The sequence below is a fragment of the Lepisosteus oculatus genome, chromosome 14 (genome assembly GCF_040954835.1).
Source record: "Lepisosteus oculatus isolate fLepOcu1 chromosome 14, fLepOcu1.hap2, whole genome shotgun sequence".
Classification (NCBI taxonomy): domain Eukaryota; kingdom Metazoa; phylum Chordata; class Actinopteri; order Semionotiformes; family Lepisosteidae; genus Lepisosteus; species Lepisosteus oculatus.
In genome coordinates, this window is record NC_090709.1 from 58,794,361 (window position 1) to 58,811,012 (window position 16,652).

At 41.0% G+C, this 16,652-nt stretch overlaps 1 non-coding gene across 1 annotated transcript; it reads right to left on the reverse strand.

Annotated features, from left to right (window-relative positions):
* Positions 1-16,578: 16,578 nt before the first annotated feature.
* trnat-agu (transfer RNA threonine (anticodon AGU)) lies at positions 16,579-16,652 on the reverse strand. Its single transcript has one exon. It is a non-coding gene; the product is annotated as a tRNA-Thr (tRNA).

The window sequence follows — 16,652 nt, forward strand, 5'->3', positions numbered from 1 at the left end:
TTTTTATGAGGTTTTCAATATGGAACCATTAGACAGGCGGTACATGGGGATAGGGGGGTGCTATTCACGAGTCAATAGCTCTTCAAGCACAACAGCCACAGTGCTGCAACCAGGTGTTTTACACCAGACATTTCACCTAACCTTATACAACCTCGCTTTGAGTTGTAGAACATTTCTTTATTTTTTTTTACTGTAATCAAGTGTTGTGCTCACTAGTCAGGCCTCCTGACCTTTCACAGTCATGCTTTGTTGTGTGCAACTTTAATTATCTTTTTAGGATTTTTTGAACATGGCAACTTCCACCGAGATGGGTGGGGGGTGTTGGGGTGCTCTTCAATAGCTTTTTCATCTATACACACAAATGGATGTAACCAAGACACTCAGAACCTGTCACGCAGGGGCTGACTGCTGAGGATAGGGATCCAATGCGGTGCCCTTGGTAGGGTTGGCGTGAGACACAGGCATAATCGGAGTAAACAGGCAGGGGTCCGAGTCCGGGAAGGCGTAGTACAGGCATAGGCACAGAATCGACAGGCGAAGGCGTAGTCGAGGTACTGGCAGGGGTCGGAGTCCGGGAAGGCGTAGAAGTTGCGTCGGTAGACAGAGGTGTAAACGAAGAGACAGGCTTGGGTCAGGATCCGAGAAAGCGTAAAACAGGCGAAGGTACAAAATCGAGTGGCTAAAGCGGTAGTCGGAAAAGCGGGGTCGAGGTCCAGGGGAGAAGTCGTAGTAAGGCAAAGGTGTAGTTAGTACGTAAGCTCCGGGAGAGAATCTCAATCGTGAGCAATGACCGGGGGGCAGATGAGGGTTTAAGCAGAGGACTGATTGACACGTGCACGTTTGGTACGGGGAGAGCTCGTAGGAATGAGGGAGCGCTTGCCTGCGTGAGGGAGATTCGTGGCAAAACCAACAGAATCAACCTGAACTCACAGAAAAACAAGAATGCCCCCGAGACACCTGCACCCCCCCTGGACCACTCTGGTATCAACACCCCCAAACCCATCCATACCAGCTAACAAGACTCAGAATCAGTGCACCCCTCCAACCTGGACCAAGAGCAGGATGGGACAAGTACCTGCACCACACTACGCACCCCTCATCCAGACCAGCAGGACAGCCAGACCACAGACAGCACCATCATGTAACCCCCCTGTTCATTCCAACAGAAAAGCCGAACTGACCCCCACCAGCATGGCGACGCTGCAGCTCTGGTCACACCAGCAGGCCCAATGGGCTCAGAGCTGGGGGACATACAGATGCAGCCATTCAAAATGCGTGGGCGATACCGCATTATTTTCCGGTACGCTGTACGCAGTCTACCGCAAGTTACCGGTAAATACCGCTAGTTACCATAAATTCTCCTATAATATGACAAGCAAAATAATAGTATCCTGAATTTCGGCAAGGTGGAGCTAATAAAGCTCAACCTCTCATGTTTGAGCTGTGGCCATCAAAGTCTTTAACGAAGATATTACTAATAGTACTAATAATGAATGACCTTGGACAAGCTGTAAGTGTAAACTCAAAGTATTGCCCTGGTCAACATTCTTTTTTTCATTGACCGTCTTTGTAAAAGTAACACCACAGCATTTCGCAATCACGCATTTGTTTCCAATCATGCAAAGTACAGTAATTTTTGAGAATCGATTCACCATGCCTTTCACATGCTCATAAAAGAGATTGATTTAGGAACATAGACATATTACTGTATGAAAACTGTACTGTATACAGTATGTATATGTATATTTAATGTCTTAACTGTGCCCGTTTAAGTATTGAATATTCATAACTAATTTTACCACTGAAGGGAAATCTTAGTAGCTGAGCATAAAAAGAATAGGAGCATACTGCAACGCGTGTGAAGGCCATAAACGATATTAATTTTGGAACATAAACATACAGTATATGGCTGGTCTCGGTACTTTAAAGAAAACATACACGAAACATGGTTTCATAATGACCAGAATCGGTCTTGAGATATTTTTAACTTGATTTACAGTATTTGAGAGGTATGTCTTAACACCGATACTACAGTACGTAAATACTGCTCACGTATATGTTTCTAGGTTTATATTATGCATTTCATACGGTCAAATTACGTTTGAGCAACTAATAAGAAGCGCGAAACGGTATGCCCAGGGCGTTTTAGTTTCGTTTTACTGGGACTCTGCTTTAACAATGTCGCCGTGGATTGATTAGAGATATCAAGTACATACAAGTCATTTTTTAAATGTTGTAGTTCGTCTTGTAAAAATGTTACGAGTACATCATCTATCAACAATTACACAGGTTCTGTTTCCATATTGCAGATTTTGGTTACGTAATATTATTTTCTAAATTTCACGTTGTGAATATATGATTTGGGCAAACAGAGCCGCAAAGAAGTACATTATGGGTTGTTGTTTTTTTTTTTTTTGCAGTTTTACAGATGCAGCCATTCAAAATGGGTGAGGTATTTCGCGGCATACCCCGGTGGGCGTGTCACAGTATCACGCAGTATCACGCGGTATCACGTGTGTCACGTGTGTCACGTGACTAACTATCCGGCGTCGCCTTGTAAAACCGCCAGGGGGAGCTTAACCTCTCATGTACAGCATTTTAGCCTTTAATTTTGAACTGTGTATTACAGCATGTTAATCATCAGTCATTAAAATGTTGGTATATATTATGAAAGCAAGATTGCTCAGTTGGACAGAAGTACACAACCTACCTTTATCAGAAATATGTATGCATCAAAGCCTTTACTGAAGATATTACTAATAGTATTAATAATGGATGACTTTGGACAAGCTGTATACTCAAAGTATAATTTCTTTAGCACATTTGTACAAGCACTTGGAATCTGTCCAAGCCATACTTTGTCAGGCATTTTGTTTTACTTCAACGGGGCATAAAAACTTCCTTGCTTTTAACAGGGCGTTTCATAATTTCTAGCTACGAAAATGATTTAAAATGCGACACCTATCATTCAACTAGAGCTTAAAATATCACAAGGAAAAATACACACCGGTATTCCATTTCTCCCTAAACATTGTAAGCTTCGAAGTCTTAAACTAACGTGATACCGGAGTCATCAAGCATACTTTTAGAATTTGATTAAAAGGGAATATAATATGGAATCGCGTATCTAAAGAATTTAATAACGGTATGATTATATCCGTGTACTGCGGCAGGTCTGTGTAGGGCTGTTTCGCCTGCCTGATCATGCGAGCTGGACAGTTTGCGTTACAATATAAACATTTATATTGATTTAAATCGTGTTCTGATTTAAATCGCAAACGCGTGTTTAATTATGTGTTTTTTAATCATGATCAGGCTAATGCATTTCTACATTTTCTGTATGAACCAGCTTAGAGGTTCATACAGAAAGACAGCATGTGTTTAAATTGAGTGTAAGGTAATTTATGCTTCTAAAGTCATGGTCAGTATTGTTGTACTGTGCTGTACTGTGTCACATTATTTTATAGCGTTTTTATTGCGTTATTAAATCCGGTGGCGCTGTGTTAGTTTCCTGACTCACATTATTTAAACTGCGACACTGATCATTCATCTCTAAATAAACTTTATTTTATATAGCGTTTTAAGCCAATAGGTAATTAGATTGCTCATAAACCTAATCACTTTTTCTACATAAACACAGCGTGATTGCTCTCTGAAAATGCTTTTCCGTTATTTTTAAAGTAGGCTCAGATTTCAACTATAGATCGTATTATTATAAACTTTCTTGGAAAAATGTATTTTATGTAAACCATGTTTGCTATTAATTCATTTAGGGCTAAAATACGTTCATTGTCTTCTAATCGAGTCGAGTTGACATTGGAAGCCTGCCACACCCGGACCGTTAAACCAACGCATTAGCACGTCAAAGCCCATTGAGCCAGTATTGGCTTTAGTATCCCCCCCTTCTCCCCTCAATTCAATTCAATTCAAGGTGTTTTATTTGCATGACAGATGGGTACAAGCAGTGTTGGGTACTGTATGTATATTGTAACGCTTACGGCAGACAGGCACTGTGTAGGAGTCGACGCACCAGAGCAGCGCCTGCAATTTTTATATTTATAACTTAGTTTTTAAAATTAGTCAAGCAATACGAAGCATCTCCTTTTACTTAGTGCCTGAGCATACTGCAACGCGTGTGAAGCCCATAAACGATATTAATTTTGGAACTTAAACATACAGTTTATGGCTGGTCTCGGTACTTTAGAGAAAACATACACACCAGTATTCCATTTCTCCCTAAACATTTTAAGCATCGAAGTCTTTAACTAACGCGATACCGGAGTCAACAAGCATACTTTTAGAATTTGATTAAAAGGGAATATAATATGGAATCGCGTATCTCCAGAATTTAAAGACCAGACAATCGCAAACTCGTTTTCAATAAAATTATTTTATTCATTCAGCAGTTTGTGAGAGGGACATCCAGCAGGGAGAGACACACACACCGGGTTTCATTGACAACATTGTTTTTTTTTCAATTCCTCTTGTCTAACAGGAATGTTTTGTTTGTGGACAGACTGTTAGACAAGAGGAAAAGACCGCCTCCTCCTACGAAGCATTTCGTTGATCCGATCACGAATTCTTTTCCAGTCGTACGCAGCAAGGGTTGAGAATCTCCGATTCACCATCGTACTAATGGTTTCCCGGAGATTGCAAGGCAAGGCACTTTTGCCTCTGGACCCATCGAAATTTACAGACGTGGTCCACCCCCAGTAAATTTCAAAAGTCACAAGATTTCGAAACACGAGGGCGGCGTAGCGGTCGGCTCTTGCTTTCCCGTCTATGCCGATGCACTGCAAGTACAACCCCCCCTCCATCTCCTGGGTGATGGGTAGCAGTTGGACATCTGGGAGAATTATTCGTCCCACTGGCATCTGTGAATTCCGCTGTGCTTCCTGGGGGGAGATAGCCGGCGGGGACAGCATCAACAGATTCCTGCGCGGTGGTGAACTGAGAGGCCGGGATGGAGTGTCCTGAGGCGGTCTGTGCTCTGCGGGGGGCAGAGCTTCCGCCAGGCATTGCAACCTGCGCGGCGGGGAGAGGCACTTTTCGGGAGACAGCTGCTCAACTGTTTGACTGCTGGAACATACTGTCTCCTTCCTCTGCATTTTCAGGAGTGTCTCTAGCCTCCCAATCCTCCCCAGTAATGCATCGTACTGCTCCCGCTGCTGCCGAAATGTCTCCATACAGGTGCTGCTTCTACAGGTTGGCACCCTGGCCAGTGGCCGAGAGCAGAGACCCACGGCCTGTGGCAAAATAACATAATTCATGTAAGAAATACAGTCACACAGTAGTATTCATCAGTCGCGGAACAGAAGTCAAAATAAACTTTTCTTTTTTTCCGTCTTACCGCTTTCTTTTTTACTGTCCTGGTGGTAGATCGTTTCGCCCGTGCGGTGTTTTCTTGAAGAACAGGCTACGAAGAAATAATTATAATTGAATTTAAAATTCAAAACGGCAATAATACCTTGTAATCGCGTATTTCAGATTAAGTCTGCTGTATTTGCTTACCCTTCGCTCTTTGGAAGCTGGGGCGGCAGAAGCACCCCGTCTCTTCCCGTAAAAGGTCTTGGTCTCCATACTGTACTATGGTCGCTGTAGTGCAGGTTCGCAGTTTTTTTTTTTGTGGTGGGAGCTCACCCAATCCCTTGGTGTCTTTTATGCTATATTCACATGTACGGCTAGAGTGTGTTCATTGTCTTCCAATGAAAGGCGGGTGCCTTTTGCCGAAGTCGGGAGACATTGGGGGCTTGCCACACCCGGACTGTTAAACCAACGCATTAGCACGTCAAAGCGCATTGAGGACCCGGGCGCAATAGTTGTTTTGTCCCTTGATTTACTGATCTGCATTAATTAAATCTTGTCAGTCAGGTCTTTTTTTCTCTATTTCAATTGTCGTTTACACATGCACGACTTTAAAAGCTAGCAAGACAGGTTTCGATTCACATTAGCTGGCGAGCCTTGTTAAAAAAAACAATGACAATGTAACATGCCACTGTTTGTTCATGAACAAAGTTATACTGAGACTTCCTTAGATACGCGATTAAAAAATAAATAAAAATTTGAATCTCCTGCGGAACACATTCCATAAGAATCAGCGGTTCTACAACATATATCGCCTTTAAAGGTGGCTTCTCAAAACGCTTTACGGGATAAAAACAACCAGAACAGCAGCAACAACAATATTGTATTTCATTGCACTTTGAAAATTGCATTTGAGCACGGTTTTTGACTTTCTTAAAATTGCATTTTGGGCGCGGACAGCACATACAAGGGTTAATGAACTGCGCCAAGAAATTTAAAATAGTTTTCTTTAGGTGTGAGGGTAGGAGTGGACCGCAGCAGGCATAATCAGCAAACCAGGAAAACAAAGAACAGGACAGGTGAGATGTGTATCCAGAAAGCGAGTGATCAGAAAAAGGAAATGGTGTAACGCCCAGGTTTTCGACCCAGTTGTTTTAACTTGCTAATGCATCAGACACATTTCCTGGCGTATTGTGTTTTAAATAAAATAGGAGTGTCTTTCCCTGGCATTAGCTCATCGGTATGGTGTAAGTTTTATCTGTACCATACCATACAGTATATAGGTACAGAATTCAAGCTGCACCACTGTATCGCTTTGGTAAGGGGACGGACAATGACCAAAATCACGAAGACTCTCTCACACCAAATAATGAGGATGAAAAGAAATGGGAAGTCAACACGGGACATTGTACAGCAGTTGGCTTCGATGGACATCTTCGTTTCTGAAAGCACAGTGAGACGGCATTATAAAGGGGAGAGGAGGCAAAGAGAATCTAAACCGAGGACGATTCAAAGGTAAATAAATTTCTAAAAATACTTTTCTTGCATGTAAATACAACTACGCACATTATTTTTAAAACTAACTGCTGATCTCTTTTTTTTTCAAGTCCTATTGTGCGAGCTATCGACAAACTGACCGATGAAAATGATGAGCTACCGGCGATGCAAGTCCAAAGACGGCTATGGGCTGACCTCGGTGCGAATATAAGCCCGACATCGATAAGAAGAGTACGCAGGAGGCTTGGATGGAGATACAGAAAAACCAACACATGCCCCATGATAAGGCTAAAAAACAAAGAGGAAAGACTCAAGCAAGCGCTCCAATGGATTGAACAGGGGGAGGCATTTCAGGATGTACTTTTTACCGACGAAACAACAGTGGCTCTGGAACAGTTTTCAACAATGGCATTTTGCAAAAAGGGGAGACATGTGGACAAGCCAAAGCCCAAGCATCCACTGAAGGTTCACGTCTGGGGGGGTATATCTAGAAGAGGCCCGGGACCACTTCTTATTTTCGAAGGAATTATGGACCGTGTATTCTTCGAGGAAGTCGTGGTCACACAGCATGCTGCCCCATATATCAGGGAGCAGTTTGGATCAAGGCACCGTCTCTTTCAAGACAACGATCCGAAACACACAGCAGCAAGGGCGAGGCTTATAGCAGAAGGAGTGAACTGGGTGAAAACTCCAGCCGAATCCCCAGATCTAAATCCGATAGAAATGGTTTGGCATTCGTTGAAAGACTACATTCGGAAAACCGCTAAGCCCGTCACAAAGCAGGAACTGATCGATGCGATCTATAAATTCTGGGAGGAAGAACTGACCGAACAAAATTGTAACAATTTTATTAACAGGCTGTTTCGTGTTCTTCCTAGGATTGTTGACCGGGGCGGGGGACATTCGGGAATGTAAGTCGGAGAAAGACAGTCTCACGTTCGATAATTATATTTTCTTTCTTTTCTTTCTTTCATTATTTCTTCGTAGCCTGCAGAGCACACACCGCCTCCGGACACTCCATCCCGGCCTCTCAGTTCACCACCGCGCAGGAATCTGTTGATGCTGTCCCCGCCGGCTATCTCCCCCCAGGAAGCACAGCGGAATTCACAGATGCCAGTGGGACGAATAATTCTCCCAGATGTCCAACTGCTACCCATCACCCAGGAGATGGAGGGGGGGTTGTACTTGCAGTGCATCGGCATAGACGGGAAAGCAAGAGCCGACCGCTACGCCGCCCTCGTGTTTCGAAATCTTGTGACTTTTGAAATTTACTGGGGGTGGACCACGTCTGTAAATTTCGATGGGTCCAGAGGCAAAAGTGCCTTGCCTTGCAATCTCCGGGAAACCATTAGTACGATGGTGAATCGGAGATTCTCAACCCTTGCTGCGTACGACTGGAAAAGAATTCGTGATCGGATCAACGAAATGCTTCGTAGGAGGAGGCGGTCTTTTCCTCTTGTCTAACAGTCTGTCCACAAACAAAACATTCCTGTTAGACAAGAGGAATTGAAAAAAAAACAATGTTGTCAATGAAAACCGGTGTGTGTGTCTCTCCCTGCTGGATGTCCCTCTCACAAACTGCTGAATGAATAAAATAATTTTATTGAAAACGAGTTTGCGATTGTCTGGTCTTTAAATTCTGGAGATACGCGATTCCATATTATATTCCCTTTTAATCAAATTCTAAAAGTATGCTTGTTGACTCCGGTATCGCGTTAGTTAAAGACTTCGATGCTTAAAATGTTTAGGGAGAAATGGAATACTGGTGTGCATGTTTTCTTTAAAGTACCGAGACCAGCCATAAACTGTATGTTTAAGTTCCAAAATTAATATCGTTTATGGGCTTCACACGCGTTGCAGTATGCTCAGGCACTAAGTAAAAGGAGATGCTTCGTATTGCTTGACTAATTTTAAAAACTAAGTTATAAATATAAAAATTGCAGGCGCTGCTCTGGTGCGTCGACTCCTACACAGTGCCTGTCTGCCGTAAGCGTTACAATATACATACAGTACCCAACACTGCTTGTACCCATCTGTCATGCAAATAAAACACCTTGAATTGAATTGAATTGAGGGGAGAAAGGGGGGGATACTAAAGCCAATACTGGCTCAATGGGCTTTGACGTGCTAATGCGTTGGTTTAACGGTCCGGGTGTGGCAGGCTTCCAATGTCAACTCGACTCGATTAGAAGACAATGAACGTATTTTAGCCCTAAATGAATTAATAGCAAACATGGTTTACATAAAATACATTTTTCCAAGAAAGTTTATAATAATACGATCTATAGTTGAAATCTGAGCCTACTTTAAAAATAACGGAAAAGCATTTTCAGAGAGCAATCACGCTGTGTTTATGTAGAAAAAGTGATTAGGTTTATGAGCAATCTAATTACCTATTGGCTTAAAACGCTATATAAAATAAAGTTTATTTAGAGATGAATGATCAGTGTCGCAGTTTAAATAATGTGAGTCAGGAAACTAACACAGCGCCACCGGATTTAATAACGCAATAAAAACGCTATAAAATAATGTGACACAGTACAGCACAGTACAACAATACTGACCATGACTTTAGAAGCATAAATTACCTTACACTCAATTTAAACACAAGCTGTCTTTCTGTATGAACCTCTAAGCTGGTTCATACAGAAAATGTAGAAATGCACTAGCCTGATCATGATTAAAAAACACATAATTAAACACGCGTTTGCGATTTAAATCAGAACACGATTTAAATCAATATAAATGTTTATATTGTAACGCAAACTGTCCAGCTCGCATGATCAGGCAGGCGAAACAGCCCTACACAGACCTGCCGCAGTACACGGATATAATCATACCGTTATTAAATTCTTTAGATACGCGATTCCATATTATATTCCCTTTTAATCAAATTCTAAAAGTATGCTTGTTGACTCCGGTATCACGTTAGTTAAAGACTTCGAAGCTTACAATGTTTAGGGAGAAATGGAATACTGGTGCGTATTTTTTTCTTTAAAGTACCGAGACCAGCCATATACTGTATGTTTACGTTCCAAAATTAATATCGTTTATGGCCTTCACACGCGTTACAGTATGCTCCTATTCTTTTTATGCTCAGCTACTAAGATTTCCCTTCAGTGGTAAAATTCAATATCTACAACGGGCACAGTAAAGACGTTTACAGTACAGTAAGTCTTTCTACGACAGACCAACGGACCACGAGTGCCCCTGTCGGTCAACCAATCACGTACCGCGGTATCGCGTGTCATCATACCTGCGGTACTGTACTGCGGTGTCTGTGCCGCGCACTTTGAATGGCTGCATCTGTATCTAGAACAAGCGATGCTTAAACCTTTGTCTGATTATTGTGAAAATATCCACACGACAGTTACAGTACCTAGGAGTTGACTTCAGTGATGTTGTACTGTGCTGTAAACTTGTTCTGTGCCTAGTCACATTATTTTATAGCGTTTTTATAGCGTTATCAAATCCGGTGGCGCTGTGTGTTAGTTTCCTGACTCCCATGTCACATGGTCTGTGATTGAAACCTGTGAAACTGGTTTAATTCGTCACAGCCAGCACTCCGGCAGAGAGGGGGTTGTACTCGTAAAGTAGAAGCAGGCGAGATTTCCAGCGAAAGACACCTCCCCCTCCCCCCCCACCCTCATACGATTCAAATTGTATTACAGCATTGTAATTACACATTGTAATTGTATTACACATCGTACACATGCTTAAAAGAGAAGAGAGAAAACGCAAGCCTTCTTCAGGTGTGAGGGTCTTCTGCTCAGAATGAAACGCTAAAATGTAATGTAGGCTCTGAATGGGTTCAATTATGATTTGGGCTTGATTAAGGTCGCTGCCTTTCATCTAAAACCCTACTTGAATCCTTCTAAACTAAAAATCAGTGTTAGTGAGTTCTAAATAAAGAGGTATCCAGGTAACAGTGAAACGGGCGGACTGGGGAGTCTGGGGAGATCGCCCGTTTTCCATGTAAATAGTTCCCTGGTTCCGCACCCCTTGGTGTTTCTCTCGCTCTCTCTCGGGTCACTTGATCATTAGCTCGAAAGATTTCAGTGCTTTGTGTATATTCTAATGGTAGTGGGGGCAGGGTGTGTGGGAACAGGTTTGGTTGAAATTGCATTGGAGATCTATGTTCTTCACACCTGAAACATTTTCTCTGAAAGCATTTTCTTCGCAGTTTAACCGATCTTGTTACAGCATGTTACAGTTTACTATTATTAACCATATAAATTTTAAGTGCTTAATGCCATTTTTTGACCAGGCACGAATATTCTTAAGTCCATATCTTCGCAAGGGAATCAGTGCGAATTGCAATACTAATTAAATTAAAACTACTAACTACTAACTAATACTAGCTAATTAAAACAAACCAGAAACGTGTTGTTCTGTCTAATGACATTACAAGTGGAAAGATTACAGATTTTAATCGTCTTTAATTTTGTTACGTTATACATTTTAGAAACGTTTCATCCATACAAACACCACAAAACTATTTTCGATTGTATTTCTGAATAGTATGTTACACTTAGTTCACTGTTTTAAATACATCTAATTAAGAAAGTTAGGTGTTAGCATAAACTATTAGCAATCAATAATATTAAATTTAGCACTGTAATAAGCTGATGCACTTTCCCCCGCATCTTGTAAAAATATATTTTCATTGTTCAAATGTACATTAAGTCTGACTATCATATAATATGTTAAATACAAAACTAAAGAAAAAATAGGGTTAAATATAATTCAAAATATTTTTCTAACAATGTTAAAATAAAATGTATTAACTAAGGAGTAGGATGGCACAGTTGTTAGTATGTTTTTTGTTTTGTTTCTTTTTCATAAATACAACAGTAGTACCTGATGTCTCAGTGGCTTTCAAAATTAAATTATGCATGCAAACCTGTGAACTAGAAAGATAACTAAGATATCCATCTATTTATAATGGTGGCGAAGTGGTTAGCATTGCTATCTTGCAGCACTGGGGTCCTAGGTTCAATTCCTGCCATCCTGTGTGTGTGGGGTTTACATGTTCTCTCCGGGTTACATGGTTTTTCTCCATATGTGTGATATGACTCCCTCTCGCACTCCAAAACATACTGGTAAGTTAATTGGTTTATGGGAAAACTGGCCCTGGTGTGTGTGTGTTTGTGTCTGTCTGTCCTGTGATGGACTGGCGCTATGTCCAGGGTGTATTCTGCCTTGTGTCCGTTGCTTACTGGGATAGGCTCCAAATCCTCTGTACTGGATAAAGAGATTAGAAATGGATGGAAGTAAAGGCACTGTGTGGATGGAACTATACACAGTGTTAGAAACCCACTATGAAATGGCAGCATCTCACTGGGAATAAAATATCTTATAGTGCTGGCTTAAGGAAACAGCCTTTCCACCTCTCTTGCACATCAGTATCCATACCTAGTTATTTAAACAAATTGCCTCTGATTATAAACATCTTAATATGCTGGCTCTGTGGATCCGCATCAGCTATGTTTGCCCATTCCTTCAATTCATGTGCATCCAACACACAGTTCAATGCCAGCAACTACACATCATCTAAAATACAATCCTTATTTCAGTATCTATGTAAACATATAGTCTGTTAACTTCATCATCTTCATCAAAAGTATGCCTAACCCCATTAGGAAGTGTTCTTGTTATAAGTGTATTCCTCAGCTTTCCCCAAATTATCTTCTTCTTGCCAACATCTCTAGTCTTTTATCCTGCAATAACTCAGCCAACACTTAAATCTCCAAAAGCTGCTTGTGTTAATTTAAATAAATCACAAATATCATGTGTAAATACTGGCCATGTAATACTCTGCATTGTGGAATAATAGTTTATTTTAAAGGGAACTAGAGAAACTAAGAACTAGAGAAATCAAGAAAGGCTTTTTTTCTAGAATTAATAAATGCACATCCTGTTCACTGGGGAAATTAAATCCACACTGAGCAATCTTCAACATGTTCAGAATATGACAGCAAGAATCCTATCAGGGATGCATTATACCTGTTTTCAAGTCCTTGCACTGGTTACCTATCAGATTTCGAGTCAACTTCAAAATCCTTATCCTCCTTATATACTGTCCTACAATTGTTATTATTGATCACCGAATTATTGTACTTGACATGACTTCATTCAGCCTTTCCTGAACGTCTATGACAGGCAGAGAGAGTGCTGTTTCTGGTGCGATCTTTTGCAGCTGACATTTCACTATTTTAAACGAACAAGAAATTAGATTGCTCATAAATCAGTTATTCTATATAAACACAGCGTAATTGCCGTCCGAAAATCCTCTTTTTCTTGTTCGTTTTAGAGACCTTGATCGAAACTGATTTTAGATGTCAGAAAGGATTTATTTTCTCTGTATTTCCTACATTGCTTTGTCGAGATTTTAACTTTATATCTAACTTTATATCTAGGCTCAGATTTCAACTATAAATCGTACAGTAATTAATAGCAGTAAATACTGATGTTTTGCGCCCTCTTACCACAAAAATATATGTTTTGTAGCTGGGATTAACTTTATTTCGTACGCGTAGCTACTCCGATTCAGACACCGAACAGTTAAAGATGGCGGCAAATCAGACACCCGGAGATGGGGGGGTGGGGGGCGTCTTCTCGCCTCCATAGTTAAACGCAATGATCACAAGCACCACCATGGTAACTGGGATGTGTAGTTTTTAATTCCGTTTGAATTATAACTGTACGTACTGTCTTCATATTTGGCCAGGGCTTTAAAGAGAAGGCGCGCCAAAAAATTTCGGTGCCGTCGTCTCCGCTTTAAAGGTACCCCCGTGCTGGAAGAATTTGACCTCGGAACGTTTGCCCAGCGTAGTTATAGTGGACATAAAAACAAGAGTTCGCTGGCATTATATCCTAGAAGACACAGACCGGCGCCAGACCGGTAAATGCCTGATGAACTAGGGATTGGACAGTTTCCAAGTGCTTGTACAATCGATGGAAATGTTCAAATAAATGTGCAAAAGAAATAAACAAAATAATCATTTATTTCTTTATCATATTGGCTAGCTAATGTCCTCTCTTTGCTAGTTAGTGGCTGTGTTTCTGCGTTGGGTAGCAACGGGTGATTGTTCTCAGGCGGAAGATGTAAACAGCTTAATTTTCGTGTTAAATAATTTTTAAAAATTAAAATTCATTCTATACAGCAATCACATATTTGGGTACCGTTTCATAAAACTTTCATGCTTAAAATGTTTAGGGAGAAATGGAAGACTGGTGTGTGTTTTTTCTTTAATCAAGACCAGCCATACACAGTACAGTTTATGTACATACAGTAATGTTTATGTTCCTAAATTAATATCGTTTATGACCTTCAGATGCGTTATGCTCCTCTTCTTTTTATGCTCAGCTACTAAAATTTCCCTTTAGTGGTAAAATTCCATATAAATATTCAAAACTAAGCGGATAAAAATGTGCACAGTAAAGACATTAAATGATAAAATCTTTTCACTACCAACCAATGCACCACGAGTGCCCCTGTCGGTCATTTTGGCCAGCCAATCACTTACCGCGGTGCCCTGCAGGTAGGTTGCTGTACCGCAGGTTTTTACCGCTCATTTTGAATGGCTGTATCTGTAAGGTCCATATCTAGTATTTTAAGTAGGTCATTCCGAAAATACCTGTTATGAATGACCCATCCCCTGGTCATGTTACAGTACAAAGATGTGTTGTTTGCCGCATTAGTGTCTCAGTTTAGCCCGAATTTTATCGGCTGTTCTGTACATCGCCAGTGGCCTGGGTGCCTATACTTTTACAGATGATACTGAGCGGAGTATAAAGCACTTGCTGAGAAAAATAATTGACGACCGCTCGCCATATGAGTATGTACGCTCCTTACTTGTAAAGGTAGATGGACAAATACTACATGTGACTTTTGGTGCGTTGCAAAACTTATTTTATACTTATTTATACAGAAAAGAAAAAAGATCTAAGTAAAACCAGGGCTGTGAAATACTCGCAATGTGAATAGAGCTTTCACTCTGTTTTACAGACACAGGTGTGCCATCGTGAGGAGAATGAAAAATTTCGAATGTATACGTACATACTTATGAACTTTCATACGAGCTCTTGCTCTTGAATATTTTTTTGAATTCGCTAAATCACACGAAACACCAGCATCACTCATCGTAAGCATCTGACCAATTACATTCCTGAATTTTAAACGCATTTAGTATTTATTTTTAACTTGTTTTATTTATTTTGTAAAAAAAATACACACCTGTTTTAAGTATTCTTGCCATTTTTAGCATATTGTAAGTGGATATTTTTCAAACATTTTGTTTTTAAATCATATGAAACACATCAACCCATTGTAACTTCCCATTGATAATTCCTGAGCTTTATAGCTGTGTATTATTTCTTTTTACCTTGTTTTAATATTTTTTTATTATTTTTGCATTTTACAGAGCTTTTTAATATATTGTGAGCATTTTAGTGTCATTTTAAAATAGGACGATCAATGCTCCTGACTTTTAAACCTGTATTTCTTCTGACATTAATCTCTCCACCTACAGATGAGGAGGGAGGTATTTGATTTTAAATTGGTTGATTTGGGGGGGGGGGGGGGGGATGTACATTCATTTCCTTGTGTGTATCACCAGTGGGAAACTTGGCATTTTTGGATGAATACAAGTAGCCTCGCCATTCCATGCGTGACGTGAGCAAAGTGTAATTCCTGTCTTTATAGTGTGCTTGTTAGAGACTTAGCTGGCACCCAGAGCGCTTTAAATCCGGGAGTCAGCAGCCCAAGACAAGAGAGCTTCCTTCGTCTATGTTTTTTGCATGAAGGGGGGAAACAATGCGTGTGCTGCAAATGATCTTAGTATCGAAGTGCCGTCCCACATAACCAATCCGAACAATCTGCTTTACAGAGGAGCACTGCCAGAGCTTATCGTTGGCAAACTGAAGACCAGGCCGACCTCTTCTGTGACTCTTGAACCCTGAATCTCAAGGTTGTGAATTCAAGCTCCACGCTGGCGGGAAATTCCATAGGTAATGACCACATTTTCTTGCATGCTAATCAAAAGAAAAATTAAGCTGGATTTGACTGGGATTCTGAAAAGTCTCTTGCAAAAGTATTTGGGTTTGCTTGAACCTTTGATAAAAAAGTGATCTGATCTCAGCTTGACATCAAGGCACAAAACAAAAACCTTCTTGCGTCTTCTCAACCCAAAAGCGCTTTGCCACTTTTTGCGTTATGCAGGGAACGATGTCTGCCCAGATCACTTTTGTGTCAATGCAAATCGTAGTGTGCCCTCCGTTTTAATGTTGGCTGTGCTGGCGTGCTGCTTCTGTCTGTGAAACTTGAATGTTCTGCTTCTTCACACCGAATCGTCGGCGGGGGTTGAGCCTGTTAAATCTTTGCGCATAGCGCTCCTTTGGAAGTACTTTGTCCAAGTTCAAAAGCGATCGTGGGATTTACTTCATGCGTGCAAAAAGCATGCCTCGCACGACAGATTTAAATGGGGGAATGGAGCCTGCTTCTTGCGAACTGATTACACTGCAGAGCCACAGGCGCCTCGCTTTTCTCCATTCTCTGGGTTATGGTGAAAAAAAAACTTTGCTGGTGTTAGCTGGCCTGCTGGGAGTACCTCTTCTTCACTGATAAGCAAGATTTGTGTTTCATCTTTCACAAGCTGTATAGATTTCTTTCAAAACAAGTTGTTCCAGAAAGGAAACGAACACTTGCATTCACTTGAATTAAAAGGCATGGGATTTGCCCATAAGGATAAATTCTGTACAGTAAGACAGGAAGAAAGGCACCGCTGGGAATCGGACCCAGGATCTCCTGTTTACTAGACAGGCGCTTTAGCCAACTAAGCCACGGCGCC